Genomic DNA, 24,312 nt, shown 5'->3' with positions numbered 1-24,312 from the left:
AAGCACTTTCATCCTTCTAATGGGGACTTCATCAGAATAAAACAAGAATAAGCATTTAAAATGTTTCCTTCCATTTATACAAGTAAATGAAATACAAATAGTGCTTCCCATTGGTTGGTTATTCAAATCCCAATTAATCAATTAAAACTAGCCAGCAAGTTCCTTAACGCTTAATGCCTGGTGCAACAGTTTAAACCATATATTGTTTTCTGCATATTATTGAAGCTAAAATAATTAATATTAATACCTTAAATTGTTATATATGTTATTTAAAAACATATTTAAAAAATCTTTATCTGACACTATAAAAAACTTCTTATTTGAACTCATAAATCCACTGTTAATAATGCACTCCTGAATGATAGTAACATAAAAGTATTACATTTATTTATTCAATTATCTGATTTGTTTATTGGGCATACAGAGTGCTGTAATGACCCTTTTCATCCACAGCCTTGGTTAAAAGGCAATGCAGTGTACATATGGTGCATTTGTTTATTTTACTAACTCAGTATGCATGACAGCTCCCCTACATGCGCTCAAATGGTCCATTTATTCCTCCAGTTTGGGGTGGGAGGTGAGTCAGGTCCCTGTAGTTTAGTTGTGTCCTAGACCTGGTAAAAGTCTACTATCTCCCAAAGGTGACATTTATGAGCAGTGGACTAGCATGCCTACCATGTGCACTACCTAAGCTACCCCGCCCCATTAGAAGATTTCTCCACTGTTGCTGCTTTGCAGAGTCATGTACATATTACTACACACAACAAACTACTGACTAACTGACATGCCACTGTGCAACATAGGCTCACTAGCCTCACTGCTGTGGACAATGGAGCCTATGTGCTTGTAGGTGTCACAGATGCAGCAAGGTAAAGCATCACCCCAACACTAAAGCAATGGCACCCTCACAATGGGTGAACTCGCACTGGCTAATCACACCTACTGTCTCCTACCTTGCCTTTCCAGTACCCATGCCAAACAAAAGTCATCTGGGTCATAATCAATGAATCATTTGTCTATGCAATGCTTAAAGTTTCAATTTTTTATCAGTTTACAAAAACATTAAATATGAACATGTCAGTAACTATGAATTTACAGACTAGCTTTTGATATCACTTCAGTAGCATAACTAGGGCAGTGTGAAGCAGGCCACTGTCTTGGATGTGCAAGCTGTTAGGGGGTATAATCTGCACATTTAAGTAAACGGCAATCAGCCATGAGTGTAGTATCAGGATTCATTAAGCAGCTGCTTAAATGAATGTGTTTAGTAACCTTACTCATTAGTAACAGTAGCAAGCAGCTTGTCACAGCACATCAGACATTTTGGTCATGAACTTCTCAACTTCAGAAAATGATTTTTTTATTTGCTCCTCAACTTTGGATTGAGAATGGACATTTCAATAAGATAAAGCATTTTATTTTTGATTAGCAAAACCCTTCATTAGGTGAAAGAGGCATAATGATCACTGCACACACACACACACACACACACACACACACACACACACACACACACACACACACACACACACACACACACACACACACACACACACACACACACACACACAAATGCACATTCATATAGACACATGCGCATTTACATATATGCAAACACACACATACACAAAAACATAATGCACAGACACAAACACATGGATGTACTCGTAGGCAGACAGACAGACACACATACATACACTTTCATTGCACTTTTTTGAATTGCATTTTGCTTAATTGCTGTTTCATTTTTTGCTATTGTTGCTGCTTTGACTGTTTTTTCTGCACTTTGAAATCCTAGTACTTCTGTAGTTCGTAGTAGAGGCTAGATTCCGATTTACCGAATCTATGCTGTTTGGCATAAATTGAGCACTAAAATCAGCTATCCTACGTCCCTCCTGCACTCTTTTGGCAGAAGTGTGCAACCCAGGACCCATGTCAGTTGGGGATTGTTGTAATAAGGCTCAGGTTTGGGCTCTTCCATTTGCTAGTTTGTGTTAAAACTGCTTAACTTCACTTGTATTTAAGCATCATGTTCATGCACAGCTGTGCACCACACAATGGGGTTTAACATTACCATGCATAGATGCAAATGCTAAGAAATAGCAACTTCCCTTGATATCCTCTACAGAACCCTCCTTAGCTCCACTGCCCCTCTGTGCAGAATGCAGTTGTGCATTGCTAACCAGAGAACAACTCAGCTGTGTATTCTGAGGCATTGATACAGTCTTCCACCCTTAGCCTTCCACAGAATAGCCACCCTTGTTAGTCTCACAAGCAAATCCTGGTCCATCTAGCCCATCCCCAGTAGTCACTACAAGATATACCTGACATAATGGATGGACAGATACTCACCATTTCTCCAGCCGACCTGATCAACATGGGCATCCTGAGGCAATGTAGCAATTGCCTTATGTATACTGACAGCAACTTGATCTTAAAGTAATCAAAAGCAGTATGTGAGAGATGTAACTATACTATGAAATTAGAATCAGTTCTCTCCCATAACAACAAACAATAGGTTGCAGCACACACACCTTCCCTCTCACACAAGAGAAGGTTAAGACACATAAACTGACATACACGGAGGTACTCTCAAGCTCAAGCAACACACACATACTGCTACACGAACAGAATCCACCACCACACATAACAACACACATATCAGTATTTCAACAGTTAAGCCCCTAAGGCAAAACACCTCAAAACTATATGATTTGGTTATAGACAACTTAATAGTGAGACACACAAGTGTCCCCCTCACCAGGTTGAACAAAAAGAAGTTCACGGTCAGGTGCCTGCCAGGTGCCAGGATCATTCAAATCATGCACACACTCAAATCACTCAGCAACAATTACCTTCATGACTCTGTTATAGTACACATTGGTGTGAATGGCTTGAGATGTACGTCTCTGGGCTGTATGAAGAGAGACATCACCAAACTCTCAGATTATGTGTCCCAGGCAGGTATGTCCCTAGCCGTAGGCAGCATTCTACCTTCACCAAGGATGATGCCATAATACAGACAAAAAATGATTGATTTCAATAGTTGGCTTAGCTTCTGGTGTCACTTCAGGGGGATCGAGTATCTGTCAGTCTAGGAAAACATGGTTGACAGTTCACTCTGCTTTGCCAGAGATGGCCTTCACGTGCCTCCTCAAGGCTTTCAGATACTGGCAAAGACACTTCCCTCCCCCATAATGCCTTTTTTTAGACACTGTCCAAACAACAAAATTTCAATCATTAAGAAATCCACTAAAGATAAACTCAGAGTCATGATACTTAATGCTAAGAGCTTAAACAGTAAACTGCACTCCCTGAAAGCACTCCTCACCTTGGAAAATGCTGACATTTGTGCAGTCACAGAGAATTGGTTCAAGGTTACTGAGAGCACCCTGGCCATACAAGGTTGCAATGCCTTTCACACATTCAGATCACAAAATGACCATGAAAGAACCAAAGTTGGAGATGTATCCATCTTCATTAAATACAAATATACCTTGAGACTAGTGAAACAGTACGAGTCTCTTGAGCTACTTCAGGCCCAATTTAAAGGATAAATACCCTTTCACATCACTGCTAGCTACAACTCCCCCACCATGAACCAGGAAAAGCACACCACATACCTGGACTTGCTAGATTCACTCAGCATACAGCTAACACCTTGGTCATGGGAGATTTCAACTATCCTTCCATTGATTAGGGGATTTACATGAGCACAAACACAATCAGTACAAGGTTCTTGGACTTTGTTAATTCAAATGCTCTGGAACCATTGGTCCACAACCCCACAAGGAACCCAAATGTCCTGGGCCTATTGCTCATCAACATGGGGGAGTCACTGTACTACCCCATGTGTGTTGCCCTACCTGGTAAGGGCAGACCATAAATCCATCTTGTTTGAAGTAAAGATCAAACCTGATACCCCAACAGGAGTAAAAAAAAAAAGAAAAATTATTCCAAAGCAAACTATTGCCTACTAAGCAATGGTATAAAAAGTTTCAAAGCAAGTGCCAACATAGACAATAATGTCTCCTGTACAAAGGAATACACCATTGCCCTATATAGATACTTAAGCAAATACATTGACTCAGCTGTACCTAACAGGAACCAAACCAGGTCTTCCCAAAAAAAAACAAGCCACCCTGGTGGACTGTAAGTATATATAAGTTATACAACAAAAGAAAGAAGCTGATATCTAACAACAGGAAGGAACTAAGTCAACAGAGGAAGAATACCCTCCACAGCTTGAACAAGCAAATCAGATATCTTGCTAAGTCATCTAAGGCTAGCTATGAGTCTAAATTAGCATCTCTAGCCAAGGGCAATCATAAGGCATTCTTTAGCTATGTCTGAAACCTAAGAGGGAATACCCAGCTGCCTGCTGAATTTATAGTGGATGGTACCACTCACACTGAACTTCAGGAAATTACCAACCTGCTAGCCAACAGATCTGGCAATAACTTCACCCCAAAGCATTCCCGACACCAGTCCGCTATCGAGTATCTCCAAATAACAGGTCGTACAAGCATTCTTCAAGGCCAAAAACACAGTCTCTATGAGACCAGATAACATCCTAGGCTGCTCACTAAACTCAAGACCTAACAGGACCACTCAGCACTCTCTTTAACCTGAGAACTGGCTTTGTCCCAGCTGAGTGGAGAACAGCAACAGTAATCCAATTGCACAAAGGGTGTCCATCAAATGACCCTGAGAGCTATTGACCCATAAGCCTAACCAGCCTTATCTGCAAGGTCATAGAAAGAATCATCATGGACCTTATCTACAAAGACATAGGTGACCTTGAAACTATTGACCTGACCTAGTTTGGCTTCATCAAGTGTAGATCTTGCTTATTAAACCTGGTGGACTTCTTTGAGAATGTTACCAAAGCCCTGGATGAGGGAAAAGCAGTACATACCGCATATCTTGATTTAGTCAAGGCTTTTGACACAATCCTCCATTCAGGTATCATAGAGAAACTCTCCCAGCTGGGGATTAACCCATACATTACTAGATGGCTAGCCAACTGGCTTACTGACAGAATGCACATTGTCAAAGTTGTGGAGTCCTTCTCCACCAGTAGACCAGTTACTAAGAGGGTACCACAAGGATCTGTGCTGAGCCCTCTACTGTTTGGAATCTATTTCTCTGACATCCAGGGCAAAGGTAGATGGCCTGCAGCTTAGAAAGTTTGCAGATGACTGCAAACTGGGCACAATCATATAGTCCTCCAGTGATGTTAACATATTACAGTAAGGGCTGATGCAGACAAATGATTGGTGCCAAACTCAGAGACTAAAATTTAATGCAAAAATGCCTCATTATCCCCTTTGGCAAAGAAGTAGCCCCTGGTAATTAAGATATAGATAGCACCCCTCTAAGCTCAAACTCAGTCGTGCAAGACTTGGGAACAGGTTGATAGCAATCTAAACTTTGATTGCCATGTGTCTGTAGTGGTTAGAAAAGCATTCTGCATTGTGCATCAGATAAAAAGGGCATTGCATCTGTGATGGTCCCTACTCTGGACCATTAATCAAGGAGCCTCAATCCTCACCACTGACACTGGTTAAGGATGGCCACTAGGAACAAAAATGGATGCACACCGTATTTTCATATGCAGCTGTCTGCACCAAGCACAATTTCCCTTAAGAGCACACAGGAACCACACTCAGGACCTGATACTGGATTCTCTCTCTCTCTCTCTCAAGGCCCCAGGCAAGACCCCACACTGACCACTTTGGAGCAATGTGTCCCTATTCCAAGTAGCTGACACACACACTTGGATATTTGATTTTCACACACTGACACATACACACACACACACACACACACACACACACACACACACACACACACACACACACACACACACACACACACACACACGCACACACGCACACACACACACATACACACACACACACACACACACACACACACACACACACACACCTTGGAAAGGTTAGCACAGATTTATAAGCTGTGGCCCCTCTGCCCAGAATATAAGGTAATTATACTGCCACCAGTCAGCTACTCTAAGGCTCTTACAAGGGTACCCAATTGTACTGACTAAAATTAATACTCATACAAATGGTAGAGTTTGACTAATCCAGCAAGGCTTTCAAGAGCAGCCACAGTGGCACTAAAATAAGCATAAGCACTCTTTAGATGTTAAAAATATCCTCTAAAAGACCAGACATAATGAAAGGTATATACATATTTGATAATAAATAATATAATAAAAAAATATCTAGTTATAATAAATATCAGATTTTTCAGTCACAGGCGATATAAAAAATAGCACAGTTGGCTAGATTCACACAGATGCAGAAAAACAATACTTAACTAAACCCACTATATTTTCCTGACTGATTAAAGAATTACTGTCCCCTAATTAAAAATAAGATAAGCGCTTTTAAGACACTAAAAATATTCTCTAAAAGAACAACCACAATGAAAGATATAGAAATATTTAATAAATAATAAAATAAAAAATATGAGAATAATGAATATCTAGTCACAATAAACACTAGAGTTTCAATCACAGGAGATATAAAAAATAACACAGTTGGATAGATTCACACAGATGCAGAAAAACAATACTTAACTAATCTCACTATATTCCTGACTGACTAAAGTATTACTGTTCCCTAATTAAGTTAGTTGCTACAGCAAAGCAAGATGATGAGTGTTGAGCTGCTTTACTACAGTAAGGCAAGATGAGATGTGTGGTTGTGTTAGATATCTGTGAGAGATCTTTCTTGTCAAATTCTGAAGAACAAATTGCTGCTGAAATCATATCTCTTATTAATATCTAAAAAATCATTTCAGTGATGGATATAGAATGACATCACATAGTCACCTGACTCTGGTACAATACACACCCAGAGCTTTCCTGACATCTGTTGCAGCATTTGAAAGCTATAAAACAATTTCAAAAACTTTCACCCTTCCAGGATAGCAATTAGCTCACCCCTAAGGACAATACAGTAAGATTTCTAGTCCTGGTTTTCCCACACATTTTTGTCTCTGGCTGCGATCAGACCAGTAAGATAACATTTTTATGGCCTAAACCAGCCCATTTAATTTTCAACCTATTTTTCAAAATTTGCTGAACTGAGATAAACCTCTTCCCTTCCAGAATTCTCTGTTAAAACATATACATTTAATCAGTTATAATTATACTGTGTGACATGCATGTATATCTCTTTTTTGTCCAGCAGGACCCACTGTTGATGCATTTTTAACAGAAACAACTTTACAAATACATTTTTAACACAAGCATCTGTACAAAACAGTGTGATAGTTAAATGACTTAGAATTCTTTACAAAACTCCAACTAGCTATGCTGGCATATGTTACACATGCACTGCCCTACCTTCCCTGGCACAGATGGCACTACCTCATATCATCATAACATCCAAGACCAGGGAGGTTAGAGCTCCACTGTACTCAGTCCTTATCAGACAACTAATTGAGTACAATGCTTCCTTCAGTATGTACCTCACCATACACCTGCAGTAACTGCAAAGACCACAGAGGTTTCTTACCAAGAGAATCCAGGGCCTCCAAAACATGACATACATGAAAAGACTGAAAGCCCTGTCACTGCACTCTGTATCATACAGGCTTCTGAGAGGTGACCTGTGTCTGGCCTACAAAGCAGTCTTGGACCCTGTCCTAATGGAATTGCTACACATCCACAAATCAAATGGGACAAGAATTATTCACTCCAGGGAGATCAACCTAGCCAGTGGCATTAAGAGAACATGCTGGAGAGACAGATACTGCATATCCTCCATTGATTACCTTTGGAATAAGCTCCCACTCCATGTGAAGCAGAGCTTCTCAATGACCCTATCAAAGCTCAACCTTGTCAACTGGATGGGTGACCATTAAGTCTTCCCAGAGGTGGCACCCATGTCCCTCACAGACAGGGGCAGTCGGTACTAATCACAGAATCAGTCTGCTAACAATGACCATCTAAATATGGTCAATAAGGGTACTTGGGTTTTTACAGGGCTAGGATTGTAGAGGCCCTAGGGCCATTAGCCTAGTAAGCTCCTATGAACCAATGAACATGCACATGACTGAATTCCACTTTGGTGAATCATATTTGCAAAAATGTCAAATCTCTTAAGAAACATTATGGCTGCAATATTACAATCAATTATGCAATGTCACTCTTGTAAAAATAAATACAAGAAATACTTATGAGGTACAACCAAGATTAATTATGTCCTACATATCTATTTGAATATCCAGACTGTAGCTATAGAAGAAGTATTTTTTTCCATGGATAATCAACAGAACTATGAACTAGGAGTCTAAACAATGACACAGTGATGTAGAGACCATCTCTGACTGCAATATGGAGACATAACAGTGATGATAATTCTATACAGAAAAAGTCAACATTTATTGTCTGTTGCTTTTCATAGTTCATAACTAACACGAGAAAGTGAGTTTCAAGACTACAGGAGGAGCTGACTTTTCTATGTCACTATGTCAGTGAATTTTAAGCTGAGACTTCATGACAGCATTTCACAACTTGGAAACTCAAGAAATACTTAATTAATGTCTGCTTATTCCCTTTCAAGTCACATCCAACTCCTGGAGTGACCCTGTGGATAACCACTCTGACCACTGGAGATTTCAAAGCAAAGTGGGGATACAGAAGTAGATTGCAAGGTCATTATTTCATGCTACACATGCATGCAGTCATACCAACAGGCAATTTAGAGTCCCTTATCCACCTTACTTCTTATAAATACTTGCCAAAAAGTGCTGATGCTAAGCTTCACAATAGAATAGTTAGCAGTATACAGCATTAAGAAAATGATGTGTATGTGTAGCCTTAACGAAACATCTTAACTAGGCAATCAAGAATTTTACAGAAGGTGTTTAGTGGAAATATTTGTAAAGGTATCTTGGTTATACAAGAAAAGAACCTGATATCTTATTTCTTAGTACAAGAGACAGTTCAGTTCTATTTTACCCTTCTGCTGTCGTTACCTTTTTGAAATAAAAATGAACTATGCAATACGTGTTACATATGAGGAATGGTTTAAATCAATTTTTGACAGTTCATCCCCTGACCTCACATCTGTGGAAGATCAGCTTAAAAGTGCTGATGAAAAATTCTACGGCTTTATACTGCTTTTATTAGGTTATGAGCTGAATTTCATTTCACACGTTGTCCTAGGTTTGCTTCCTTTGAGAAATAACACTCATATACTTGACCTCTATGATCTAATGCATAGAGCTGGTAATGCTGTAGGAAATGCACTCCAGATACATAAACAGCATAATGTAAATCAGTTAGCCGTATACCCAGACACCACACATTCTGAATTTGTATGACACACTGAATAAAAAAATGAGTCATAGTTGTAAAACCAAATTACCAGTAGTGTCACACAGAGTAAAAACTTTTTATTTGCTATTCTATTAAATATTGCAAAATTAGACAGGAATGGCAAGAAAAAGAGGGCAACAAATAATACAATATTCACATATTATAAACCATTTAACAACTATAACTTATATAACTGTTTTACTTTTGAGGTCAGGATCCCAAATGAGTGCATCTGGAATACCTACCTATGAGGTCTTGGTCAGACTATTGCTCAAACTATAAATATTGCCATGATAGAAACTATCACTTTGTATGTTATTCTGCCTTCTTCTAAAGTACCTTGTGATCACTTGAACTGTCTGCTTATAGTCACATATGTTACTGGTTTAACTGTAATAAACAGCAAGTGTTTTGAAAACTTTTAGTTTTCAGTTTAGTGGGACAGCTTTGACCAAAAAAGGGATTTTTTCCTCAGTTTTTCCTACAACATCTGGCACTGGCTAACTTAGAATTTGTCATGCACTGAGCAAAGCCTGCCCTATTTAACTAGGATAATGGCTTCATCCTTCTCCATGGACCTATAATATTTGTTTATTAACAAATTTAATTAATTAGCTTAATTAGTTTATTCATTTGTTTAGTTTCTGCTGTCTGTGATGTTAGGAAATTTTGTATTCTTAAAATCCACATGAAAAATATTTGTTTCTTTCTTTGCTATTTATTTATTTATTTTGGTTATTAACTGTGGCTGTCCAACTAGGCTGTGCCATTTTCCATAAAGGCCTAGCTAGAAACCCAACAGCAATGACAAGGCATCCCAAATCATACGCAGCATGATGAATCAGCTGAGCATATGATAGTGAAAAAGCAAAAACAATGACAAGACAGATATGAATAGTCAGCATACAAATATAATTGTGATACAAACAATTCATTGATATAAGAAATCATTTAAAAGGAGATCAAAATGAGTGTTTAGTCAAAGTTTAACGTTTAGACCCATGGTATTTTATAATATCAGCACAGCAGCAAAGTGAACTTTCACAACAATGTAAAGTTAAGTAGAGTGTGGTACAGTGTATTCAGCCAGTAACAGTAACAGATAAGAAAGAAGATTACTAGCCAAGTGATAATTTCAGAGTAGGACAGATAGACAGGATAAGGAGAGTTTAGGGGAATTAGCAAGGTGAGGTGTGGTGTGTTGTATGAGTAAAGTCATGAGATTTTATGCCTTTGAATTAAGACCGATCAGTGTGCTAAACACTGAATACTGAGAAAAGAGATGCATTGATTTTGAAGTTGTCCAGGTTTTTCAAGCAATGTTTTCAACAAAAAAGGAGGGAAAAAGCATTTATTTGAGTTTTGCTTCCTTTTCAGGTATACTTACATGCACTTGCTGTCATCTGTGCTCTGATGCAGGTCACCTGTATTTTCCTATTTTTTTTAATTTTTAGCCAAAAAAGTAACTGCTTGAATTTCAACGTGGCCTGGTGCCATCAGTTTTGTAACTTTTAAGTGAGAACATTCTGATTTAACAACAGGATCTTTGCTGTTTGCATACAAACACTTACTGCTGCATTTTTGCGTAAAATGCATTACTGGTTATTCTCTGATTTGTTGTCTGATTCACAATAGTGAGAGTATTGTGATTTACTGCAAGTTCTCTGTTACCTTTAGCTGCTCATATCCTGAATGTTTGTTTAAATTCTAATAAACATTGTCTGATATAATATCACTTAAAGTACCCTCTACCTGTTACATCTGATGTTATCCCTGCTTGTACTTGATGCAGTTTGTTACTAACCCCCACCCCAACCAGTCACTTTGTTACATAGCCTCTGTTTCCCCCCTTGCTGTTTCTTCCTGTGGACATGCAGATACTGGCTTCCCTGTTATTGTTTAACAGTTTGCTGTAATTCAAACCTACTTTTGATTTAGGTTCATATTCACTATGGTAAGAGAGCTGTGTTTGGCTCCAGAATATAGTTGCAGAGCTCCACTAGTTTTATGGATTATAACCTTTCTAATTGTTTTTCCCTCATTTTTCTCTCCTAGATTTTATGCTGAAATGCACTTATCCATGGTCTTTGAATCAAGACTCCAACAGTTTGATGAGCTCTGAACACTCGGAAAATAATTGCATTGGATTTTGGAGTTCTCCAGGCATTTCAAACAGTATATTTGACAAAAAGAGAGTGCTAGACACCACAGCCATTAGTCCTGCTGTATAGTGAGTTGTTTTTTACAAGAACATTTTGTTTATAAAAAATCTTTAAAGCAAACAGGCCTCAGTGCTCCAACCCTGTGACTGCAGTAATCTGTGCTAATCCTAAGAAACTAAATTTTAGTTGTCTACCTAAATTGACAAACCCAGCAGGTACTGCCATCTGATACCCTGCAACTTAGAAATAAAAAAAAGATTACCTCCTTCAGTAGTAGAGGCACCTGGGTCTCCAACATCAGTCCTGTTGACTCCATGAATCGGTACCCTAATTGATATGCAAAGAATGTCTGATGATCACCTATTATTTAACCAGCATAATGTCGTGTGAGAGAAATTTACTTATATAATGCCTTTGGAGACCAAACTCTCACATATGGACAACCAAGACATCAGGATTGTTGGCAGTACACCACAAAACACAACGCACCACAACATTCATACAACACGTAATCCATCATATGCTGAGGTTCTTAAGACTAATGTACCTAAACTATGAAGACCTCCCAGATTACAAACATGTCATATAGCACTAGTAGTCCCACAATCTAAGATGCTTGGCCCATAAGCAGACATCTCCCTAGACAAATATTTAAGCCATAGGAGACTCCATTGTAAGACATACAGATGTGCTTCTTGCCAGGCTGAAAAATAAAAGAGTGATAGCTAGTTGTTGCTCTGGTGCCAGGATCCATCAGCTCATGCATGCATGCACTGAAGTCCTTGAAAAACAAGTAACAGTATGGCTCTGTCATAGTGCGAGTGGGTGTTAATGGCTTGAGTTGTACCTCCCTGGTCTCTATGAAGACAGATATGATGCTGCTCTCTGACTATGTGTTCCCAGGCAGGTAGAAGCCTAACAATGAGTAGCTTTCAATTATTTCCAAGGATGATGCCATAGTATGAGCCAAAATAATCAACTTCAATAATTGTCTTAGCATTTGGTGTCATTCCAAAGGGATATAATATTTGTCAGACCAGGAGAACATGATCAGCAGTCAATGTTACTTTGCCATGGATAGTCTTGTCCCTTCTGGGTTTCCAGATACTGGTCAGTACATTCTCCAACTCCTTACTGACTTTTTTAGGCAATGCCAACCAGGTGTACCTACCAACATAACTGTGCATTGGCAATATCAACCATGTGTACCTACCAACATAACTGTGCATAGGCAATGTTAATCAGGTGTACCTACCAACATAACTGTGCATAGGCAATGTCAACCAGGTGTACCTACCAACATAACTGTTTATAAGCAATGCCAACCAGGTGTACCTACCAACATAACTGTGCATTGGCAATGCTAACCAGGTGTACCTACCAAAATAACTGTGCATAGGCAATGATACCCAGGTGTACCTACCAACATAACTGTTTATAGGCAATGTCAACCAGGTGTACCTACCAACATAACTGTTTATAGGCAATGCCAACCAGGTGTGCCTACCAACATAACTGTGCATTGGCAATGCTAACCAGGTGTAACTACCAACATAACTGTGCATAGGCAATGCTAATCAGGTGTACCTACCAACATAACTGTGCATAGGCAATGTCAACCAGGTGTACCTACCAACATAACTGTTAATAAGCAATGCCAACCAGGTGTACCTACCAACATAACTGTGCATTGGCAATGCTAACCAGGTGTGCCTACCAAAATAACTGTGCATAGGCAATGATACCCAGGTGTACCTACCAACATAACTGTTTATAGGCAATGTCAACCAGGTGTACCTACCAACATAACTGTTTATAGGCAATGCCAACCAGGTGTACCTACCAACATAACTGTGCATTGGCAATGCTAACCAGGTGTAACTACCAACATAACTGTGCATAGGCAATGCTAACCAGGTGTACCTACCAACATAAATGTCCAAACAAAACAAAATATGAAGGTGCTACTGGTCAGTGCTATTACCCTGAACAAATGACTCCACTCCTTACAAGCCCACTTCACCTTGGAGGATGTAGACATCTGAGTAGTGACTGAGGCATGGTTTCAGTTAGCAGTGAGTACTCTGGCTGTGCAGGGATATATAATGCCTTCCGCATTTAGATCAACTACTTTGCAGGATGGAAAAAAAGGTGGCAGTGTCTCAGTGTTTATTAGAAAACATCTCAAGTCTGTGTTAGTTATGCAGCATAATGCATTAGGACTTCTTCATGTCCAATTCACCACCAGTAAAACCCCTTATGACATTGTAGCCAGTTTTAGAACTTTTTCTGTGACCTAAGATAGCCACAGTACTAGTTTACAAGAACTGGAGTCATTTAGCATTAAACTCAATACAATTTTCCTGGTTGACTTTAGCTATCCAGCTATAGACTAAAATACCTACTCCACCATAGGTGAGCAAGCACAGCGATTCCTTGACATTATTAACATAATGCTCCAGAACAATTTGCATGAGTACTCACTAGAGGCAAACACATCCTTGACCTTATCCTTCCTAATATGGCTGAGTCATGCTCCACCCCTTGCACATCATCACCACTCATCAGGTCAGACCATAAACTGTTTCCAGTGAAATAAAATTGAAATGAGGTCGTAGCAGCCATAAAAATCTTTGGAAAATTCTCCAAGGGAATCATTCTATTTCTAAGTGATATCCTAGCAAGTTTACCCTCCCCCCAATCAGTTAAAATCTACTGAATATGCAAAAACATATACAGCTAAGTTGTATTAGCATGTTTACAAACTGCATAGAAGCAGCTGCACCTTGTAGGAACAGGCATAGACCTAACCCAAAAACAAACCTCACTGGTGGAACCACAACATAGACAAACTTTACAATTACTGTAAGAAAATTGTAGCCATGTTCCAGAAGAGTAACCCACAGCAGGCTAGACCCATCACCATTAAAATAAATAAGCCTGCCAAGAGTTTATTCAAAGCCACCAAAGCCAAGTGAGTGGCAAAGCTAGTCACCCATGCTAAAGTCAATCATAAAGCCTTCCTTAGCTATGTCCTCAACCTCAAGAGCTCTTAGCAGCAATGTGCTGAGCTGATCATGAATGACATCACCTACACTCTAGCTGAAGACAAAGTAAACTTCCTAACTGATAAATTCAGCTCCAGCTTCATCCTTCTTTTAACTATTATCTCACAAGATTTCTAGAAACCAATACTCCCCACTCCTTCATGCAGGACCTGAATCAACTGTCAAAGGCCAGGAATACTGCATCAGTGACCCTGACAATATCCCTGGATTTATCTTACATAGCATGAGGCATGATTTGTCTGTGCCCCTAACAATACTGTTCAACATCAGCCTCCAAACAGTGTCTTTGTACCAAGCAAATGGAGGACAGCAACAGTCATGACTCTGCACAAAGGAGGGCCATCCACTTATCTGAATAGTTACTGACCCAGAATTGTGACGAGACTCATTGTAAGGCCATGATTCATCATGGACTCAATCAATAAGGACACAAGGGGACCTACTAACACTGGATCTGTCATAGTCTGGCTTTGTAAAAGACAGGTCTTGTTTACTCAACTTTGTAGACTTGTTCAAAAATGCCACCAAAGCAATGGATGAAGGCAAGACAGTGCCTGCTCTCTGCCTAGGTGTGACCAAAGCTTTTGACAAAGTCCCTCACTAAGGGATAATGGAGAAGCTTAGACCATTGCGAATAAACCCTTATGTCACCCACTAGATTGCCATCTGGATCACAAATAGGACTCAAAAAGTCATGACAGGAGAAACTACTTCGATAAAAAGATCAGTCACCAGTGTAGTTCCACCGGGCACAGTACTAAAATCCTTTCTTGTTCCTGTTTGGCATCTACTTCTCTGAAGTAAAGTAAAGTATTAGTACTGTTGTAGAAAACTGATAAAACTGATTATACAGGCTACTGTGCTTTATGTTGTGACAACTGTGATCAAATGTGCACATTCTAAATGATCAGGTTCTCTGAATTAGTAAGGATGAAATTACCTGATTGGTATGTTCTCTTTTTCTACAAATTCCTGAGCTCCCTAATCTCACAAATGACATTCTCATGATATTTATGTAACTGATGCATTCCTTACAGATGGGTAACCTCAGGTTTTTGTAATTTCTGTCAGTCACATACTGATTGCAATATCTCCATGAGGTCAGTGTGCCTTTGCTTAGAGAAGTATCCTGGTGCCTGTGTTCTGAGTTATTGGTAAAAAAGTTGCATTTAAATCATGGATGTTCAATAAATGTTTGAAAGGGTAAACAGAACTTCTTTCCCTTTATAACACTTGAAAACATTTCATTTTTTGGTCCCCTCAGCCCACATTTATACCATTCTGCCCCCAGTCACTCAAATCTATGTTTGGTGTCCCAGCATCCTACTACCTCCCTGACTTGCTCCAGTGTTGCTGGGGCTGGTCATAGATCTTAAGAGCATCAAAGGGGTCTTGGCCATGTCTGCTTCCATCTGGTGGGGGGTTGTTTCATATGTCCTACTTACTTTTCCCTCCCCCCCCCAATGTTTACTGGTTGCATCCGAGGGCAATTCCCATCTCTGGACCAGGTCATCCCTTAGGATGCATCACTAGCAAGTACCCTCCCTTCAGGATACCCATCCCTCCTTGTTGTTCCGCCATTCTCTTGAGCCACTAATCAAACTCAGGTTGGTATCATATTTATGGCGGCATGCTATTTAAGGCAATACAGTTATTTACACATGTATAATGCATTAAGCAATAATCAACTTAGAAACTGCTTATGTTCTTGTATGAAACAGAAGTTTTGCTTTCTGAAAAGTAGCATGTTAATCATTGTCTCAATAGAAGATGCATTGTGCTTCCTGCAGAACTTGCTCACTGATTGATTGCTGAATGGCATTTAAGGTTTACTATTTTTTGATAGCATTATCTAGGTGATAATAAATGAGCTGCAAAAAGTTGTCCATAGAAATTGCTCCCCGTATGGTGTATAGTTGGTGGCTAATGTGGCTGTCCACATGCACATCTACTAGCCACATTTCTGAAGAATGAAAATTCTTTATTATTAAGCTGTTTGGTAATGAGTAGCAGCACAGCGTTGGTGGTAGGTCATCATAAAACAATGCTGTAAATGCACTGTGTTTGAGGCATTAAGCTAATTAATAATATTTGATGAGTAGCAGCACAGCGTTGGTGGTAGGTCATCATAAAACAATGCTGTAAATGCACTGTGTTTGAGGCATTAAGCTAATAATATTTGATGAGTAGCAGCACAGCGTTGGTGGTAGGTCATCATAAAACAATGCTGTAAATGCACTGTGTTTGAGGCATTAAGCTAATTAATAATATTTCAGATCTCTTTCAGTGCACCCATTGATGTAAGCTTTGGCCTGTGTATCATATAAGTGATGGAACACCCTTGATGGTATACTCTGGACAACGTCTTGAGGGATGATTTTTTTTCCTGTAATATTATCTGGGAAGGTTGTCAATAGGAAATGGACAGACTGTTGCAGAGTAAACCCATCTGACTGTTAAAGAGCAATAACTATGATCATGAGAACTGCTAAAGAATGTGAATAAGGGAAAATTGCATAAATTGTGGTTTCTTAGAGTATTCCCCCAATCCACACACAGAAATATTAAAGTTGGTATACAAAACTAGCTAAGGTGTGGGAAGACACATTAGGGGATGCATTTTTGTGTATGTGTGTATGTGTGTGTGTGTGTGTGTGTGTGTGTGTGTGTGTGTGTGTGTGTGTGTGTGTGTGTGTGTGTGTGTGTGTGTGTGTGTGTGTGTGTGTGTGTGTGTGTGTGTGTGTGTGTGTGTGTGTGTGTGCGTGCGTGCTTCTCTGTCTGACTGGAGGGTGTGTGTGGCTGCATGTGGTTCGCTATCTACTAGGTACCTGTGCTACCTAGCTGCACAGGTTGATAAGTTGTTCAGCAATGTAGATGTTCAAACTATGAAGCTAGACAAAGTGACATATGGAATCTCTATAGCTATGAATGACTTACTGACTGAAATGACTAATGTACCTATTTTGTACAGGGCAGGCTATGCTACTGCCCCCTTAGCTATGAATTTGACATTGACGATGTACTGTTGCCCCACTGAGCTGTCAGGAATCCTCATGGTTAGTCGTTAGCTGTTATATACATGTGGGAAGCAAGGCCTGCTCCTTCTAACACTGTATAGCAGAGAATGCGTTAACACAGAAATATGTATATAAAAGACATCAGAATGAGAAAACTGACATGAAGTACTTGCCCCATCAATAGTGGTGTTTCTCTTCAAATGAAACTAGTGAAACCTTCCTTTGTGATGGCTATCTCAGCTGGTCTTCATGCATTTTCTCTGTTCTATCATTTGAAAGTTTTGCACTTAATGTTTTCAGTGAATAATAGTTTTCTTATAATGCTAATATATTTCTTGCAACACCTGTGGAGCTTAGGACATCTTTAAGACACCATAAACATTCTCCTAAACTTAATTCTGAGATGAAAGCTGCCTGTAGTCATACGTTGCTTCTCATTCTCAACTAAACTGAATAAAATGAAATGACATATTTTATGTTGCATTTTTTTCATTTATGACTATACAAGATATAACAAATATCCTGTTCTTAGGTTCATAGGTTCATGGGTAGATACTAGGCTATCTGCCCGAAGGCATTTATAAGCCTAGCCAGAATGTGTTGGCTTTCGCCACCCTCTTAGATAAGTTCTCTGCACCTCTGTCCAGCAGGGCCACTGAAGTGATCCCCGGGGTAAACTTTCTGTTTCCCATCCACTTGTCAAGGTTTTTCTTGAAGAAAGTTAAAGAGAAGCTCTGCCTAATGTAGATTGGAATCTTGTTCCAAAGCATGGGAAGTCTCTGGGACAGGAATCTATCCCTCCAGCACATCCTATTTATTGTTGTGGTGAGGTTTAGATCCCTAGAGGGTGTGGTTCGAGGGGATAAGGTTTTTTTAGGTGGAGCATGTCCATCAATTCTGGGTTGGACATGGCCTTACATGTCAGGCAGAGATCACCTCTGAGCAGGTGATATACAACCGAGTATATCTGGAGTTTCTTCAGTCGAGCTGCATAGGGCATCTGTTTGAGGCCAGTGATCCTCTTTGTGAGGTACTTCTGTGGTCTTTTCAGCTGCTGCAGGTGTCTTGTAAGTTACATCCCAAATGGGGGTTGTACTCTATGATGGGTATGATGATTGATGAGTAGAGGGGCACAATGACCTCTTTTGATCTACATGCAAACCCTTTTGTGATTAGGTGGGCCACGTAGAAGGATTTTCTAACTACTCTGGAAATGTGATTATCAAAGGAGAGATTACTATCTACTTGGGTCCCCAGATCCCTTATTACGTTTTCCGTATTTAGGGGACTACCACCTATGTGGTAGTTTGTGGGTACTTTGTTATTTACAAAGGGAATAACTATGCACTTTTTGGCATTTAGCTTGAGGCCATGATTTTGACACCAGGTATCCGTCTCAGTGAGACCCTTTTGGAGGATGTCTATGTCAGCCGGTGAGACAATTATAGCCCCTAGTTTGCAGTCATCTGCGAACTTGGTCAGCTATAGTCCTCCTGTGCTTGTCTGTACCTCTGAGAAGTATATGCCGAACAGGAAGGGTCCTAGGACTAAGCCCTGGGGAATGCCACTTGTAACCGGTTTAGAGTCAGACCTAGCTCCTGCAACTCTCACCATGTGGGTTCTGTCAGTGAGCCAATTGGCAATCCATCTTGTGACATAGGGGTTTATGTTCAGGCTGGTGAGCTTGTCTATAATACCAGAATGGGGAATGGTGTCAAAGGCCTTTGCGAGGTCTAGGTAGGCTGTGTGTACCACCTTTCCCTCGTCTATAGCCTTGGTAGCTGTCTCAAAGAAGTCCACTAGGTTTAGGAGGCATGATCTACTCTTAACAAAGCAAAACTGGGTAGGGTCCAGTGTTTGGGGGTTCCCAATGTCTCTGTTAATGAGTTCCATGATGATGCACTCCATAGCCTTGCAGACCAAACTAGTCAGGTTTATATGGCAATAGTTCTGGGGGTCTTTTGTGGCTCCACCTTTGTGGAGCAGAATAACTGTTGCTGTGCACCACTCTAAGGGTATATAGCCTGTGAAGAGGCTGAGTTTGAACAGTGTGTTTAGGTGAGGGGTTAATTCATCTTTGAGCTTGTGTAGGACACAGCCTGGGACACCATCCAGTCCCACTGATGCTGCGTTTTTGGCTTTGGAGAGGGCTATTTTAACCTGAGTGTCTGTGATTTCAGGGGCTCTAAATTCTTCTTGTATAGTTATGAGCCCTTTTGGGGGTGAGATGGGGATGAAGTTTGCACTGAACCTGTCTGCCAGGATGTTGGCAATATCAGTTGGTTCAGTGCATTTTGTGCTATTCTGCACAAACTCTGAGCAGATCTGAGCATTGCCACTCAGATTCTTGACATAGCTAAAGAATGCCTTGTTGTTATATTTGTAGTCCTTGGCAAGTTTTCTTTCAAGGCTCACCTTGGATGATTTTATGAGCGATCATAGTTTCTTGCTGATACTGATCAAGGATGTCTTCCCTTCTTGGGATTTTACTCTTTTCTGTACTAGTTTCCTCCTTCTATTGTATAGCTTGTTTATGGCAGGGATCCACCAGTCTGGTTTCCTTTTCTTGGAGGAGTGAGTCTTGGTTTTGCTTGGGATAGCACGATCCATGCATTCTTGTAGGTGCCTGTAAAATGCATTAGTAAAGGATTTTGCAGCTTGGACAGCATTATCCTTTAGCATGGGGGCTTTGAAACTTTCCACCTCCGTCTTAAGTAACATGACATTTGCTTTTGAAAAGTTTTTCACAGTGGTTTCCTTGTCCAGGAGTAGGGGATATTCAAAGTGATTTGTTTATGGTCAGATCTAACCAGCGACAGGTTGACCTCTGGTGTGGAACACCGGTCACCCATGTTGGCGATGATCAGGTCCAATATGTTGTTACCTCTGGGAGGAGTGTTGACCATTTGTTCCAGGGCATTTGAGTTTATAAATTCTAGGAGAATGTTGGGCAAGGGAGTTAATATTTGAGTAGTTCTCCCAGCTAATGTTTGGGTAGTTGAAATCATCCAATATTAGGGTGTTTGGTAGGACCTTTATGTTATCCAGTGTTTCCAGAAATGTGAAATGGGGGTCCTGGGACATGGTGGGTGATCTGTAGCAAGCTACAATTTGAATTGCAGTTTTGCCTGTTGCTAGTTGCACGTGGATAATCTCTGAAGCATTGTGCTGTGCCACTAACCTGGAGGTGTGGGTATCCTTGATGAATATGTATACACCCCCACCTTTTGTATTTCGGTCCAGGTTCTGTGGCTGAAATGTATGGTATGAGTTGTAGCCTGGTAGTGCTGGGGTTCTCTCTGTAGCCTTAAACCAGGTTTCTGTTACTGCACATATATCGATTTTCTCCATACTGAGGAGTGCCTCAAGTGCATGCATTTTGAGGTTTAGACATCTGGCATTGAATAGTATTACCCTCAGATTTTTGTTACTTGTGCTATTTACGGCAGTGGGTTTGTCTTTTGAGCCTTGCTTAAAAAAGGCAATATGGGGGTGGAAAGAGCCTTGGCCAGTATTCGAAAGCCTAAGGGTGACAGGTGCAAACCGTCTCTAGCAAAGCAGCATGGCTTGTAAAGCATTTCATCCCAGGCAGACAGACACTGGATCCCCTTTGAATGACACCAGAAACTTAGGCAGTTGTTGAAATTGATAATTTTTTTTCTTTATACCGTGGTATCATTCTTGGTGATGGCAAGATGCTACTCAGGGTCAGGGTCATACCAGCCTGGGCTACATGATCAGAGAGCTCTTCCATGTCTCTTTTTATGTAGTCCAGGGAGGTACAGCTCAGGTCATTCACACCAACATGGACAATGACAGAGTCAAATTTGTACTTGTTCTGGAGTGACCTGAGTGCTTGTGTTATGTGGCAGATCCTGGCACCCGACAGGCAGCTAACAGTAACCTTCTCCTTATTCAGCCAAGTGAGTGGGACGTCAGTATGCCTGACTATAGAGTCACCTATTACTAGTATGTCGGGTATGTTATTTTAAATTTTTGTTTCAATGGTTTTGTGTTGGGGGGTGCTGTTGGGGTGGGTTGTGCTTTGGATGTCTTGTTGTTTTTGCAGATTTTTTTTGCTTTTTTTTTTTAGAGCCTCAGAGTATGTTGTTTATTTTTACGCAGTGTTTTTGTAATAATAATTTTTTTGGCTGTGTGATGTGTGATTGATATTGTATTTTCTTCTTCTCCTTTCTTGTCTGTCTTGTTTTGGGTTCAGAGAGGTTAGCCTCGAGTTTGTTTGGCTTCTGCATTGCATGCAGATTTGTATTAGTGTTGGTAGGTAGGGAGGGTTGTCTGTGTGCAAAATTTATATATATATATATATATATATACGCACACACACGCACACCAAAAGAATCAAGTGCACATCGCCAAAAATGGTGCCCGGAGTAAAGTGCAAAGTTCCAAAACAAAAGATATAAAGGGAAAACAAACATTCAGGTAAGCTCATGCAGCCATTCAGCTCAACTGAAGAAAAAACAGATCGGGTGAGACGATTCCCCCTGGCATATCACAGTAAAATTACAAGCAAGCATCACACCAGCCCACATATATTATCATACTATTAAATAGAAAACACACTACTGAATATCAACTTTTAAATAGAAAAAGCACTATTGAATATTAACTTTAAACTGTACATAAATAAATACCAAAAAGTATATAATCTCGTACAACTACATATACCCATTGGTGAGTATGACAAAACAGTTATTAGATATAAACTAAAAAACTGTTAGGAAGAGTAAAAGTTAATAAAGAAAGAAGGAAAAAAGGGGGGAGGAGGGATTATGAAGGGAAAACTTGATGATTGGCTTGATACAACACAACAGCACGATAATCAAAGTGACTATAACAAATTATATGAGACTTATTTGACTGAGTTGAATGGTTTTGAGAAATAATCAAAAAATAAAAAGCTTAAGAAATTTAACCGAGATATGGGTGATGTCAAAAATAATACAGTTTATTCTTGGAAATCAATGAAGCGATCTGTCAGGTTCTCTGAACCTACTAATAAGCATTTTAAACAAAAGCGTAAAAGAAATAGATCTGTACTTAAGCCTACCAGAACCATTGATTTAACCACTGATTCTAGTACCTCTGATGTTTCTTCGAATCCCCCAAGCACTGATACCGAGACAGAAGGTTTGGAAGAACAAATTTCACCTTTACTTAAGAGATCGAGGGGCAGAATAGGCCCTTTAGAAGAGGAGGGTGGAAGTACTGCAGGCAGACCAGGGAGCAACATGGAACAAATATTCAGGGACCTTACCAAATTGTAGAACTTAATGTTCATGCAGACATGGATGATCTCATAGTTAATTTAACTGACTATGTGCTGACACCTTTTGAAAAAAGTGTGCTTAATAAAGGATCTAGCTATGTACCTTCTTGTTTTGTTTCTGAATATGATGCATGTCTTGACTTAAAACAATTTTGCAGGAATTTAAATCTTAAATGTTACTAACACTGTTGATTTTCATGACCCTTTTCATTTCAGAAAGTCTACTTTTCAACCACCATGCCATCCTTGTGTTAAGCTATTTGAGGATTTAGTTTTACATGAGTTACATATGGGACAAAACTCTATATTTAGGGAGTTTGGTGATAATTTAACAAAAGAAAGACAGGCACTAACACGTCTTAAAAACAATCATGACATAATAATAGTGAATGCTGACAAAGGGGGAGTGGTAGTCATCTGGTCTAAGAAAGATTATCTAACTGAAGCTCATAAACAATTGAATGATGTTAGATTTTATTATAAGCTACCTTTAGATCCTACTATGGACTTTTAAGAAAAAGATTGATGAATATTTGCACATTGCAGTCACAAATGGGGATATATCAGATTCCATGCATAGACAATTGACAGTGGACAATCCAAAACCCCAGAGGTTCTACATTCTCCCCAAAATTCACAAAACTATAAGTAACCCTCCCGGAGGACCCATTGTCTCAGGACGTGGAACTTTGATGGAACCTTTGTCTGTTTATTTGGAACAACAATTAAAACCTTTGCTAGGACTTGTTAGAGCCAGGCTTAAAGATTCTAGTGACTTTTTATGTCTCATGGATGATTTGCAACTTGACCCTGATTGTTTCCTTTGCACATTTGATGTGCAATCATTATACACAAACATTCCGCACCATGGTGGTATATCAGCTCTCAGACACTGGCTTACCTTTTATGGGAAATATAGCCATACCCACATTGAATTCTTGATTGCTTTGGTTAAGATAGTACTGGAATATAATGTTTTCTACTTTTGCGGTGACTGTTACCTACAAATGAGAGGAACTGCCATGGGCACCCTCATTCGCACCCATCTATCCGGACCTTTATATGGGGTATCTTGAGTGGCAACTAATATATTCGGATAAAAATGTTTTTAAGAAAGATCTGGTGATGTGTCATTGCTATTTGGACAATTGCTGGGGTGTCTGGTCTGGAAACTTGGAAGGTTGGAAGGATTTTGTAAAATATCTCAATTCTAATACTCTTGGTTTAAAATTCACTGATAGAATAGAGATGAATAATATTGATTTTTTGGCTGTACAGGTAACTAAAGCAACAGATGGTACTATTAATGCAGGCCTTTTTTGTAAACAGTTTACTAAGAATGCTATATTAGAGGCAAGTAGTTGCCATCCAAAACACATCACCCATAATATACCTAAGTCGCAGTTTTGTAGACTTA

Source organism: Protopterus annectens, chromosome 7.part0 (genome assembly GCF_019279795.1).
Source record: "Protopterus annectens isolate FY-2018-M chromosome 7.part0, PAN1.0, whole genome shotgun sequence".
Taxonomy (NCBI): Eukaryota; Metazoa; Chordata; order Ceratodontiformes; family Protopteridae; genus Protopterus; species Protopterus annectens.
Note: the sequence above shows the minus strand (reverse complement) of the source record.